The sequence below is a fragment of the Polypterus senegalus genome, chromosome 3, assembly GCF_016835505.1.
Source record: "Polypterus senegalus isolate Bchr_013 chromosome 3, ASM1683550v1, whole genome shotgun sequence".
Taxonomy (NCBI): domain Eukaryota; kingdom Metazoa; phylum Chordata; class Cladistia; order Polypteriformes; family Polypteridae; genus Polypterus; species Polypterus senegalus.
In genome coordinates this window covers 120,176,133-120,188,222 of record NC_053156.1, presented here as the reverse complement: position 1 = coordinate 120,188,222, position 12,090 = coordinate 120,176,133, and the positions used below count along the sequence as shown (strand labels likewise).

The 12,090-nt window shown below is 40.3% G+C and overlaps 1 protein-coding gene across 3 annotated transcripts in view; it reads left to right on the top strand.

Moving 5' to 3' along the window:
- Positions 1-12,090, top strand: part of grik2 (glutamate receptor, ionotropic, kainate 2) — a 786,146-nt gene that overhangs the window by 267,382 nt on the left and 506,674 nt on the right. The window lies entirely within an intron of this gene.

The following is a 12,090-nucleotide window of genomic DNA, read 5'->3' as shown; positions in this document are numbered from 1 at the left end:
CCGGGAAGTGCTGCAGGAAGGTCATCGGGGAGCATCTGGAGCACATCCGGGTGCATTATTAAAGGGGCTGCCTCAACTCCTTTCGGGAGCTAGAGTCGGGAGGAGGAAGATAAAGCTTGCGAGTAGAGGAATAGAGGCGGCAGAAGAAAGAAAAAGTATAGTTTAAGAATTGTGATTGTACTTGTGTTTTGGGCATTGTGTGTCCTTGGTGTTAGTCTGTGATTATCTTTCTATATAATACGCTACTGTGGCTGTTCGTTTCTCTGTCCAGGACTTTAAATTACCAGTAGCTTGCACACCGTTTGACCTATTGACCTGAAATTTGGTACACATATACTACGTGACAACTACTATCCACTTTCACGGTGAAGATTGACCTCCAAGGTTATTCCTCTTTTTATTTTAATTTTATTTTATCGTAGAATCAACTCTCAGCAGCGGCCAGCAGGACGGCTGTGCAGCACATGCGTACGGGTACCGTTCTCATCGTTACCCCCTTCGCCGTCACTTCCCCTACCTCTTCATATCTTAAATCATTCCTGAGGCAGATTAAACACTTAAGTGCCAGCTTAAGTGAAATATTAAAGAAAACTTACTAAGAAATTGCAACACAAACTCTGAGTTTTAACGTGAAAAGATGCCGATGAAAGAAGAGAAGAAGCGGGCCGCTAGGGTGGAGAAAAGAAGAGCTGCTCACGAAGCAGCAAGTGCATTAACCTCTGAGCAAACAAATGCTAAACATACAGAGAAAGAGGATGAAAACTATGAATGCTCAAGTCAAGTGTATTCATGGCACGTTATCGTGCAGTGTGCCATTACTGGTATATATATAATACACGTATAGTAAAGAAACAACAACACCTCTCTATGCAGGTGGTGCAGAGATAGTGCTACTGCCTCCATTCATTTCCCAAAAAATAAACTAGTCTGATTCCTTAAAAGCATTTTATGCCAATTGTGAAATGACATATAAAACGTTTTTTAAAGGTTTGAAACTAAAAATATGTTCATGTTTCTTTTTAGAAATTGTTCTCAAAGAAAAGCAGTGTTGTTTTATAAAATAAAGTCTTGTATGTAGGAGATTCATTTTCATGTCAGAACTTTCTTAAAAATAACAAGCAGACATGAAAATTTTTTTTTTTACATTTATTCAAATCATAAATCCATATAAAACTTTAAAAAAATGCTCACTATATATTATCACTTTAGTGGTTGTATTCATGCAGACAAATTACAGTTTCATAGTTTAATATAAGTATTTACCATAACATGCCCTTATCAACTGTATACAATCCAAATTTGTCTTTAAACAAGCATAGCCACATTTTCACTTTTTTCACATGAGGAATTCTAAACTATGTTTAGAATTTAAGGCTGATTCTGACCAGGCATAACTGCAAAAAAGTTACAACTGTAATGTGATTTCATTTTACACCTTTTAAAAATTATCTCTGACAAAGATACCAATTGTCTATATAACACATCACATTAAAAAAAAATTGAAATAGCAGGCTGAAACCATGATTTATAATTTTATATATATAAAAAAACTAGCTGTAATGACAGCTAGCAGCTCTGTTATTATTATTTTTATTGAACTCAGAATGAATTCAGTATACATTAAATTACTTCAAGTTCTTAGTAAGCATAACATTTTGCTGGAACTTTTTGAAATAACTTTATTTATCTCCTACACTTTCCACAGGTAGTTACAAAATTAAAAAAACGATCAAAATTCAGTCTTCATCGCTTAATCACCTGTAAACTTCCCTAACCTTTACTGTGAAGTGAAGAAGAATGAACATAAAGGAAATGAAAACCACACTTGGCTCATTTGATGTAAATCTGAACTGCCTCATATATTAAAGGCTTGTTTTTGTGCTGTTTGTATTTAGGGCAGTATGATGGGTATAGGAATCCCATTAAAATTCAGTTCACCTTCCATTGATTCCTCTTTGATTCTTCAGTTTACTATTACAGTACATATTCTGCTAACCTGATTGGCAAATATAAATTAGCCCTGTATGAGTGGCTATGTGTGAATTTACCCCATAATAGTGTTTCACCCATTCCAAGGCTTGTTCCTAAAGTGCACCAGATGGTATTGACATAAGAGCTGGCTCAGTGAAACTCTCTAGTGTGTAAAGAGACTTATCAAATTAATGGATGAATACCTTTTTATTATTAAACCTGTTTTTATTAATTCATCATAAAGATCAAGAACAAGCTGTGCATTTTTAAAAATATTACTTCACATCAATATGCCGAATATAAAGTCTGTCCAGCTTTTCACTTTTTCTGCAGATTGTCATATTAAACAGGTATGAATGACTTTATGTATTTGCTTAAAAATAATAGTGTCCATTCTGGGGATGGATTCCTTCCTTGCTACCAGTTTTTCCCATTTTTCCAGGAAATTCATTGACTCCCTTTGGCCCTGTGCAAAATACAGAGGTTCAGAAAAATGTACAAATAAGGCAAAAGTAAATTAAAAATAGAAGCAAACATCTAACACCAGTTAGCTGAAGTCATCCATATATTTTCTTCAGTGTCCACTTAAGCTTATGCATATTTCCAGTATCTAAAATGTAAGGATCAATCAGAAAAAGTTTTTTAAGAGTTTAATTTCTGTTTGGTTGATTTTTTTATGTTCTTGCATAGTTTACATTTCCACTTCTCTAATTTCACTTACCTTATGTTTGAAACTATCCTTCCTGATCATCAAGGATTGGGAATCCTGTCCTTACATTAATGTGTCAAAAAGGCAGTGTTAGATAGATAGATAGATCTTTATTGCCATTGTCTCTTTTACAAAAGAACAACGAAATTTAAGGTACTGTCGACTCAGTGTGAGGCATAAGAGTTAAAAAACAAGAAAAGGAATAGTAATAAAAATACATTACAAATATATACAAATTACACTCATCATATATATTTGTATAATTTTATGTTAATTGTAATATTCCTATACTCACATTTAATATACTATGCGAATTGTATATACTAAACATTAACAAATCTGACCTAAGTTATCTGTAGGTTGTACAGGCTGGACGATAGGGTGGTTCTTTAACACAAAGTCTCTGGTCCAAGAAAAACTTTTTTTTTATTTTCTTCAATATACCACTGTGGAATGGGACCCGGACACAGGCAGACGGACAACATAGTTCCACCACACACTATTTATTTACAATATTTACACAGTTCAGTGCACTTGCAAACCCCAGTGCCTCTTGCACCGATTCCCCAAAGTCCAGGCCACACTCTCAGTCACCGTGCCTCTCTCTTGACCGCCTCCGTCCTCGCCAGCTCTGTCCTCTTCCACCCGACATCCACTATCGACTGAAGGGAGGCGGCCCCTTATATGGGAACCCGGATGGGCTCTAGCTGCTTCCCGGCAATCAGTTGTAGCCACACCCCAGTGTGGCGGAAGTGCCGGCTGCGCACCCGAAGCCGTCCGGTGTCCCCTGTTCTCTTCCCCCCAGCACTTCCTGGTGTGACGGAAGTGCTGGGCTCCAGGGTTCTTCAGGCACCTGGGCGCCTCCTGGCAGTGGCCACGAGCCCCTACAGGGTTGGGCTTCCAAGCCCTGTACCCGAGGCCCCCAATACAACCAGGGCGATCGTCCCCTTGCAGTCTGGAGGAGGCACAAGCCCTCCTCTGGTCCTCCTGGGCGAGCCCGGCCGGGGACCACACCACACATACCTTTCTTCATAAACACAGTACTCTTTCTTTATCCTTTTACTCTTACACGTCTCTCAAGGGCTGCTTTGCGTAGCTACTTTCTTCTGACTCTGTTGGCTGAGCCATGAAGACTCCTTTTAATGTCGGACAAGTCAGAAGCACTTATGGTTCAAGTATACCTCTAAAGTGATCTGTGGGTGTCCAAACAGGGACACAGGCAGACATATACTGACACCCAGTATTCTGGGGTAGAACATATATCCGTAGAAGGCAGTCTGCCACTAATAAACATCTTGGCCGGTGTGCCAGCCTTTCCAACTTAAGAACATCAAAAGATGTTTTCACTTGTTTTCACCTTCACCTATTAAACACCAATATTCTGACAATAAAAGTGTATTAATAATTATTGAAATAAACAGGAAGAGTCACTTGTGGATGATTTGTATGTTGTTTGAGGAAATAAATATTAAAAAGGCTACACTTTAGGGACTGCATATGCTACAACCGTTTGTCACTTACTGCTATAATAAGGGATTATTTTATCGTATGACTAACAAAGCACCAACAAATTGGTGTTAGTGACTTCACAAAATGTATCTCCCATGTGGATGCTGAAGTTGGGCAAGTCTGGATGCACAAAAGATTGAAAGAGAAAATCAACTGACAGCCTTTATGCTTAGTTGTGAATTACTCTACACCCCAAATCAGTACCTTCTTTCTCCTTGCTTCAAAATTGGACTTTCTGCTTTCCTATTCCTGTATTCAGCTTTGCCTGAAAGTCTAGGAGTCCCTACTCAACAAAATTTACTGTATGTGTACTTTCATGTACTTTAGCTTCAGTTTGTGAGGGGGCTTATATGTTTATATGTGAAAATACTGTATTACATTTGACTCAGTTTGACTAAATACATGTTATTATTACCTTTACATTGTAACTAGTTCATTAAAAGATGCTTATTTCTGCTGTTTACTGACTGCATTTTAGTAATCTTTTTGTTTTCCTGTTTCAGTAATTCAAAATTAAGCTTCATTATGAAATGTAGTCAAGACATGCATTTCTCGGATGCCATGTTGTCCTCAGGGAAACATTTTTCCTGCTAATATTTCACTCTTTTGTAAACAGCAAAATATAATAAGCAGGCACAGGTGTGAATAAAAATGAATTATCATCCCCTCTATGGCAATAATAACAAATTGGACCCGTGTCAGTTTATCAGAATTAATTTTTTTCTTACACAGAAGGAAAAGCGTAAAGCAGCAAGGTATTACTGTATTACACTTCATGTTTGTTTTGCTAATTGTTTTTGTAGTGTTTTGGCTTCCTTGATAAAAATATACTTCCAAAAAAGAAGTAAATCCACAATTTTTTAAATATTTTTCTTAGTATATTTTCTGAACTGCCATCCACATACTCATATGTAATCTTTACACTGTTACTGGGCTACAGACACAGAAATGATAATCTTTGATATACAGAGTTATTTAAAATAGTAAAATGCTTTAAGTGACTGTGTAATTCTTTTGTAGTAGCAAATTACTTTGGATAAATTAGCAATGAAGTTTTAATTAATTATTTGTCCAATAAATTTAGGTATCTTGTGATTTCAGTTAATGGATTTCATTTGATTAAAACAATAATAATTTATATAATGTAAGAAGATCATTATTAGAATGCTGAAAATTATTATACTGTAATACTGTACATACATCAATCAGCCACAACATTAAAATTACTGATAGGCAAAGTGAATAACATTGATTATCTTGATACAATGGCACCTGTCACAGTTTTGGATATATTAGGTAGCTAGTGAAGAGCCAGTTCTTGAAGGTGATGTGTTGGAAACAGGAAAAATGGGCAAGCATAAGGATCTGAGCAACTTTGACAAAGTCCAAATTGTGATGACTAGATGACTGGGTAAATGATGGTGTTCCCAGTAGTCAGTGGTTAGTACCTACTTAATGTCATCCAAGGAAGAACAACCAGCGAACCAGCAACAGGATCATGGGTGCCCAAGTCTCAATGATCTGTGTGGCTATCCCATCTGGTCTGATCTCACAGAAGAGCTATTGTTGCAAAAATTACTGAAAAACCTAATAACAGATATTAGAGAACAGTGTCACAACACATAGTACATCACAGTTTTTTGTGTATGGAGCTACAAATCTGCAGAATGGTCAGAGCGCCTACCATGGTTGTGTCAGAACTGAACCATAGAGCCCTGAAAGAAGGTGACCTGGTCTGATGAATCATGTTTTCTTTTACATTATTTGAATGGCTGGGTGTGTGCGTGTGTCATTTACCAGGAGAGGAGATAGCAGCAGGATGCTCTATAGGAAGAAGGCAAGCCAGCGGAGGCAATGTGATGCTGTGCTGGGAAACCTTGGGTCTTGGCATTCATATGGATATTACTTTGACAAGCCACCTACCACAAGATTGTTGCAGACTACGTATCCCCATCCTGGCAATGGTGTTCCTAATGCCAGGAACCTCTTTCAACAGGAACATGTGCTCTGCAACATTGCAACAATTGTCTGGGAAAGGTTTGAGGAACATGACAAAGAGTTCAAGGTGTTGAATTGGCCTCCAAATTCCCCAGATCTCAGTCTGATCGAGAATCTGTGGGACTTCTTGGAAAAACAGGTAAAAACCATGACCTCATCACTTACTTTACAGTACATAAAGGATCTGCTTCTAAGGTCTTGGTGATACCACAGGACACCTTCAGCGGTCTTGTGGAGTACATGCTGCAAAAGGATAGAGCTATTTTAGTGGCACGAGGAGAACCTACAGTACATTAGGAAGATGGTTTTAATGTTGCACCTGATCTGCCACCTTAGTAGAAAGAAATATGTTTATTGCAAAAAGTAAAAAATTTAAATTCAAGTGACAAAAATAAAAAATATATATTTTTGCATTCTCAGTTTACGAAATGTTAATAAGTTGGTTTTAATATATATTTTACTTATCAGCCTCCTTACAGTCATTGCAGTAAAATTATCAAAAGGAAGGAACTTTTTACTGTAGCATAGAATATTATATATGTCAGTGCTATACTGTAATAATCGTACTCTAAAAAATTACTGTTTGCACAAGAAGGCCCTCACAATCTTATGGGATTAAAGCAGCTGCCAAATAGTTGAAGTGTTTGCTGTCTGAATCTACATAGCTGTTTGACTATTATTTCAGGGATTTCAGATTTAATATTCATTATATGCACACCCCTTTTGTAAGCCAAGTCCGCTAAATGACATTAAATAACAGGTGGAAAGGGTGGATGATGTAATTATAGGTACTTAGTTACACTTGGGGATAGAATTGTGAAAAATTAATACTATCACCAGTAGCCAGCTGTCTTGTACGATTTGGCAATATTTTTGGCCACAACGTTGAGCTCTCCCCCTTGTTATTCATGCCTTAAACCAACATGTGTGAACCTCTTATTATTATTATTATTATTATTATTATTGCTATTGTTATCCCTCTCTTCAGCTTTCCTAAATATGTGTCTTTCAATAGCAATTGTTTAGACATCAGGATGGAAAGTATTATCAATAGATTATCCTGTTTGTCCTTGGAATGTGTCAAAGTATTCTGGGAAAAAAAAAAACACATAAACTCCAAGATGAATGTATGGAGTTTATAAAGGAAGAGATCAAACCTGAAAGTGAACTTTAGTTCTTACAGTTGCATTCAGCACTATCACCTGGACCACTTTTCTTCCTAATTATTATAAATAAAAGTAATGTTAGTAATGATATTTCTATCGTTAAGTGAATGTTTAACTCTTACTTTGATTAGAGTTTACAGTAACTTTGTGTTCTTTTATGTACAGATTTTTACTGTATGTTTTCTGTATCCAGTAGTGTAGGATACTAGAAATACTGATCTCCATTCAAAGTTGCCTTTAGGCAGTGAGTGAGTGACATTAGTCAGTCCAAATCATGAATATGTGGTTCATTGAAAAGTGTGATGTTAAAAATTATGTCCAGAAATGATAAAGGACAGCAAGAAATACAACCTAAGAGCTGGCAGAGAGTCAGGCTTTCTTATATGATGAATACCAATTACTTGTAAAAGAAGGCATCACTTTGATAATAGTAATAGTTTATTTCAGTTTAAAAACATTAGAAAAAACATTAAAATAATTATGTTCAGCGCAACTTAGTTTATCAATCTTTAATTATCTAAATCTTGAGAATGAGAAAATCAAGCAAAAATATTGTAACAGAGGAAATCTTGAAAGTGTTGTCTTAAGCAGTGCATTGCTATAACTACATTACTCTGCCAGCACTGGGCACCTGCATTTTTTAAAGAGAGAAAGGAATCAGGAGATGGCATGGAAATATCAGGATTCAAGCAGGGGTTGTCACCAGGATGGCTAAAGTTAAATAAACTAAGATCAGGATGTGTAGGCAGAATTGTCATCATAAAACAGAGGGGAAAGTTATAAGCCAAGAAAGAAACTTGTAACTAGATCCAAAAATGAAAAACACAAGCCATAATTTGTATTCAAAATGCAGAAAAACTCATCATTATCAGTAATTCAGAAACTAACTGTAAAAAAGATGCTGAAGGTTATTTCTTATGCATTTTTGATAATATTTATTTATTTGTTTGTGAATCTTGGAAGACCCAGTAGTGTAAGACGTTGACCTTTATGCCATCGTGAAAATAATCGCTCATGTTGTACATGGCCATCAAGTCCAGCAACAGTATAGCAACTGTCTATTAAACTATTCCAGAATGGCAACACTCATAAGAAGAATAAATAGTGCCATGGAAGATCGTGAATCTTATTTAAAACTAGTGAAAGAACAAAAAAAAAAAATTATCAATCGATTCCTTGAAATTCAAAATATAGGAATGACAGTATACATAAATAAAAAAGGCCTAAAAACAGTTACAGGAAAAAATAAGCTGTTTTGAAATGGCTTCTGTTTTTTCTCCTGTTACTGTGTTATCAAGATGAAATTTTAAGAATTTAAACCCATTTTTAAATGCTTTTGCAGTTGCAGAATATGATTCTTTATGAATTCTATATTTATTTTAAATTTTGTTGATTATTTGGATGTATATCACCTGCCGTTTTGCTGTTTGTGACCTCCACCATTTTGGGATTCTCACAGCTACTCACATTGTTAGGGGAGTATCTTCAGTGGTTGTGACCTCTTAGTTATGATGCAATGGCTTACAAGGTGGGCAAAGAGTTCACTTCCTTATTTGAGCTGTGGATAATAAACCTACTTCAAAACTCTTTCTGCGATATTTAACTGATTTAATGCACTCTTCTGTTTGACTTTTGCTCCTATTATTTCTTGTTCTGGCTTCTACTCACATATTTTTTGATCTCTTGGTTTTGGCCCTTTTTTCTGTCTTTAGTGTCTGTGGTTGATTGTGAGCAGAGTGGACTGCTCCATACACCCACACACCTATGCACACGTCTTTCACAGTGGGAACTGAGGTGCATGCAAATGTGGAAAAAACTTAAAAGTGCATGCACGCACCAACTATTGGCTGTGGTTGAGCATGAGCAGAGAAGACTGTTCTATATCCCTCCCCATACACAGGTCTTTCATTTATATATGTCTAATGGCCCCACAGTATCCCTGGTGTCTAAACTTTTGGATTAATAAACAGTCTTTAAACAGTGAGGATCTTTTCTGTTTGCTTTTTGATTACAAGTTATTGCTTCTCATTTTGAATCTTAGACAGTTGGTTCCCTAGTTAGTCATGGTATGCAGACCCACATGTCTTTTTTTCTTTTCTGTTTTCTGCAGGAGCATTACTTTAGCTCAGCAGACTAAATTTCTTGTTTTCCTCGTCTGACACTTGGCTTGCAAGTATAAGATCATAGATTTGTAGACAAGCAAGGACTGATCTTCAACAGGCACAGCAAAAACTTGTTGTTTACAACAAGTGGAATTATATGCAGTTTGCCTTAGTAGTGATTTATAAATGTGATTCTGTATATAAATTACAACACATTTGTTGCTGTACTAGAGATAACATTAAATTCACATGTTTTTAAAAAAACTAATTATTCCTCTTTTATAGTATTAGTTATTTGTTAAATCTGGTAGAATGGACACCTTGTTCAAAAATGACTAAAATGAAAATAAAATAAAATTTTTGAATGTATAGCAGCATAAATGAAACAAAATGAAATCAGAAAATATTATTCATGTAGGCTGTCTACTGTTATAGTTTGCAGTTTTGTCCTCGCACTCAATTGTATTGAGATAAATGACTGTGGCCATAGAAAGCTAATAATAAGATCCCAAGGCTCAAGGCCCTTAGAAATAATGTGTGTGAATTGTAAGCTTTGATAGGAAATAACCCAGAGGACTATGGGGAATGATTGAATGTATTAGAACATGCCAAATCAAGAAATATTAGCAGAATTGTATTGTAAAAATTAACTTCCAAGCATACACAAGGGATACAGTTGCTTCTCTTTTTTCTTTATCTTAAGATATGTGTACTATCCTATGTGAAGGACAGCCGGGTCCCATGGCCGGTAGGGACGCCTCTGCTGCTTATGTTCCGGGGGAGCCGCCATGGGAAGTCCAATACCTCCCCCGGGACGCTTGGTGGCAGCCTCCCTGGCCGTCGGTGACTCCCCAACCACCCGCAGGGCTCCATGGGAGATGGAGTCCTCCACAGCTTGGTTGGGGCCCGGCGTGGCCGCTAGGGGGAGCTGCCTGCTTCCCACAGCCCGGCTGGACGAGCTTTCAGCCCCACCCGGAGGTGCAATCGGGACCAGGTGGTTAATCACCTGGAATGCTTCCGGGTGGGCTATAAAAGGGCCCAGCCACCACCACTCGGCGAGCCAGAGTTGGGAGGAAGAAGGAGACGAAGCTTGCCTGGGAGGAGTGGTGGAGAATTGTGAGTTTGTGCTTTGGGACTGTGTTTGGGACTGTGTTGGGCCTGTGGGACACGGGGAAGGCGTGTGCCCACGGCTGAAGAAAATAAAACCTGTGTGTTTTTGTACACGTTGCCTCTGCGTGGTCTGTGCCGGGTCGGGCGCTATATAGCGCCTTTACATCTGGCGAGTCGGCAGGATTCCGGCCGTCCATTTGGACCGGGACCTGCATAAAATTGTGTGTAACGGCCCGGCACAACACCTGGGGGCACGTGTAGCTCAGCGCAGGAGCGCACACCGCACCGCAGTGCCGAGCGCGCTCCCGAGGCAGAGAGCGTGCTCTATTGTGAGTACAGCGCTGAGAGCGGCCTTTGGACTGCAGCAGGGCACGCTCCCCGAGCCGCCACCGAGGCGAAGAGCGAGGCACGCGCCTGCACGACTTGCCGGCGGACACGCGCAGCACAGCGCTGAGAGAACGCTCGCAGCTGCAAGCAAGCCAGCCAGCGCAGCACAGCACAGCGCAACTGAGGCCGCCAAAGATCTCCTACAGGCACCGCGCCATGGGGAAAAAGAAAGCCGGGCGGACACAGAAGCCAGCCTCCAGACGCCGGCATGCCAGCCCGCTCCACGGGTAACAACCGGAGGTAGGTGACAGGCTCAAGAGGGAAGGGCCACGGGAAGGGTTTTCCGCGTTTGCGTCAGCCTACCTCCTGGACCCCGAGGGACGAACCACCTGTTGGTGGGCAGATGGCCTCTGTTCGTGGCGTGACGGCGCAGAGAGCGACGGGGAGAGCGAGGCTGGGCTGTGTCTTCCCTTCGGGCCGGCCAGTCAGCCGGAGGAGGAGAACCCGGAGGAGTTTCCCGATGCGGTGACTCAGCTAGAGGAGCAGGAGCTCCTCTCGAAACAGGTAAAGGGGAGTGTGTCAGCCGCCCGCCGAGGACAGTTCGCAGGCGGGGGTGACGGACCTTCTCCCGAGCCTCTCGGACTCCCAAACGGACCTGCGGAGGGTCCGCAGGGTCTTGTTGGCTCGCGGTCGGTGGGAGGAAACAAGGAGACTTCAAGTCCAGCGCCGACCAACGCATTAACTTTTCTTGGGCTGTAGAGGAGTTGAAACATGTTCTCCTTCCTCTGCAGTCCTTAGTTAAGGTTTTTCAGGTCCTGCAGGAGACGAAGGAGGACTTGGACTGGAAGATCGGCGCCCCGATGGCGGCCGTTGTTAAATGGCTGGAGAGACGGGGGGCGTCAGCCTCCTGCCTGCAGGACACAGCGGTTCAGGTAGGTGAAGCCTGGGCCGTAGAGAAAAAGGGGCGGAGCGCAACGGCTGCGGATATGATCAGTGCTGCTTGCCAGGTCGCCCCGCCCACTACACAAGACGCCGTGTGGACCGATACTGTGGCAGAGGAACATGTGGAGAGGCAGCTGGTGGATGTCGGCTGCCAAACAACCCCGTCCCCTCTGCCTGCACCGGTCTCGCGGTCGTCTAAAGGGGTGCAGGCGGCACAGGGTCTCCCTTCTTCCCATAAGGGGACCCAGACCGTCCG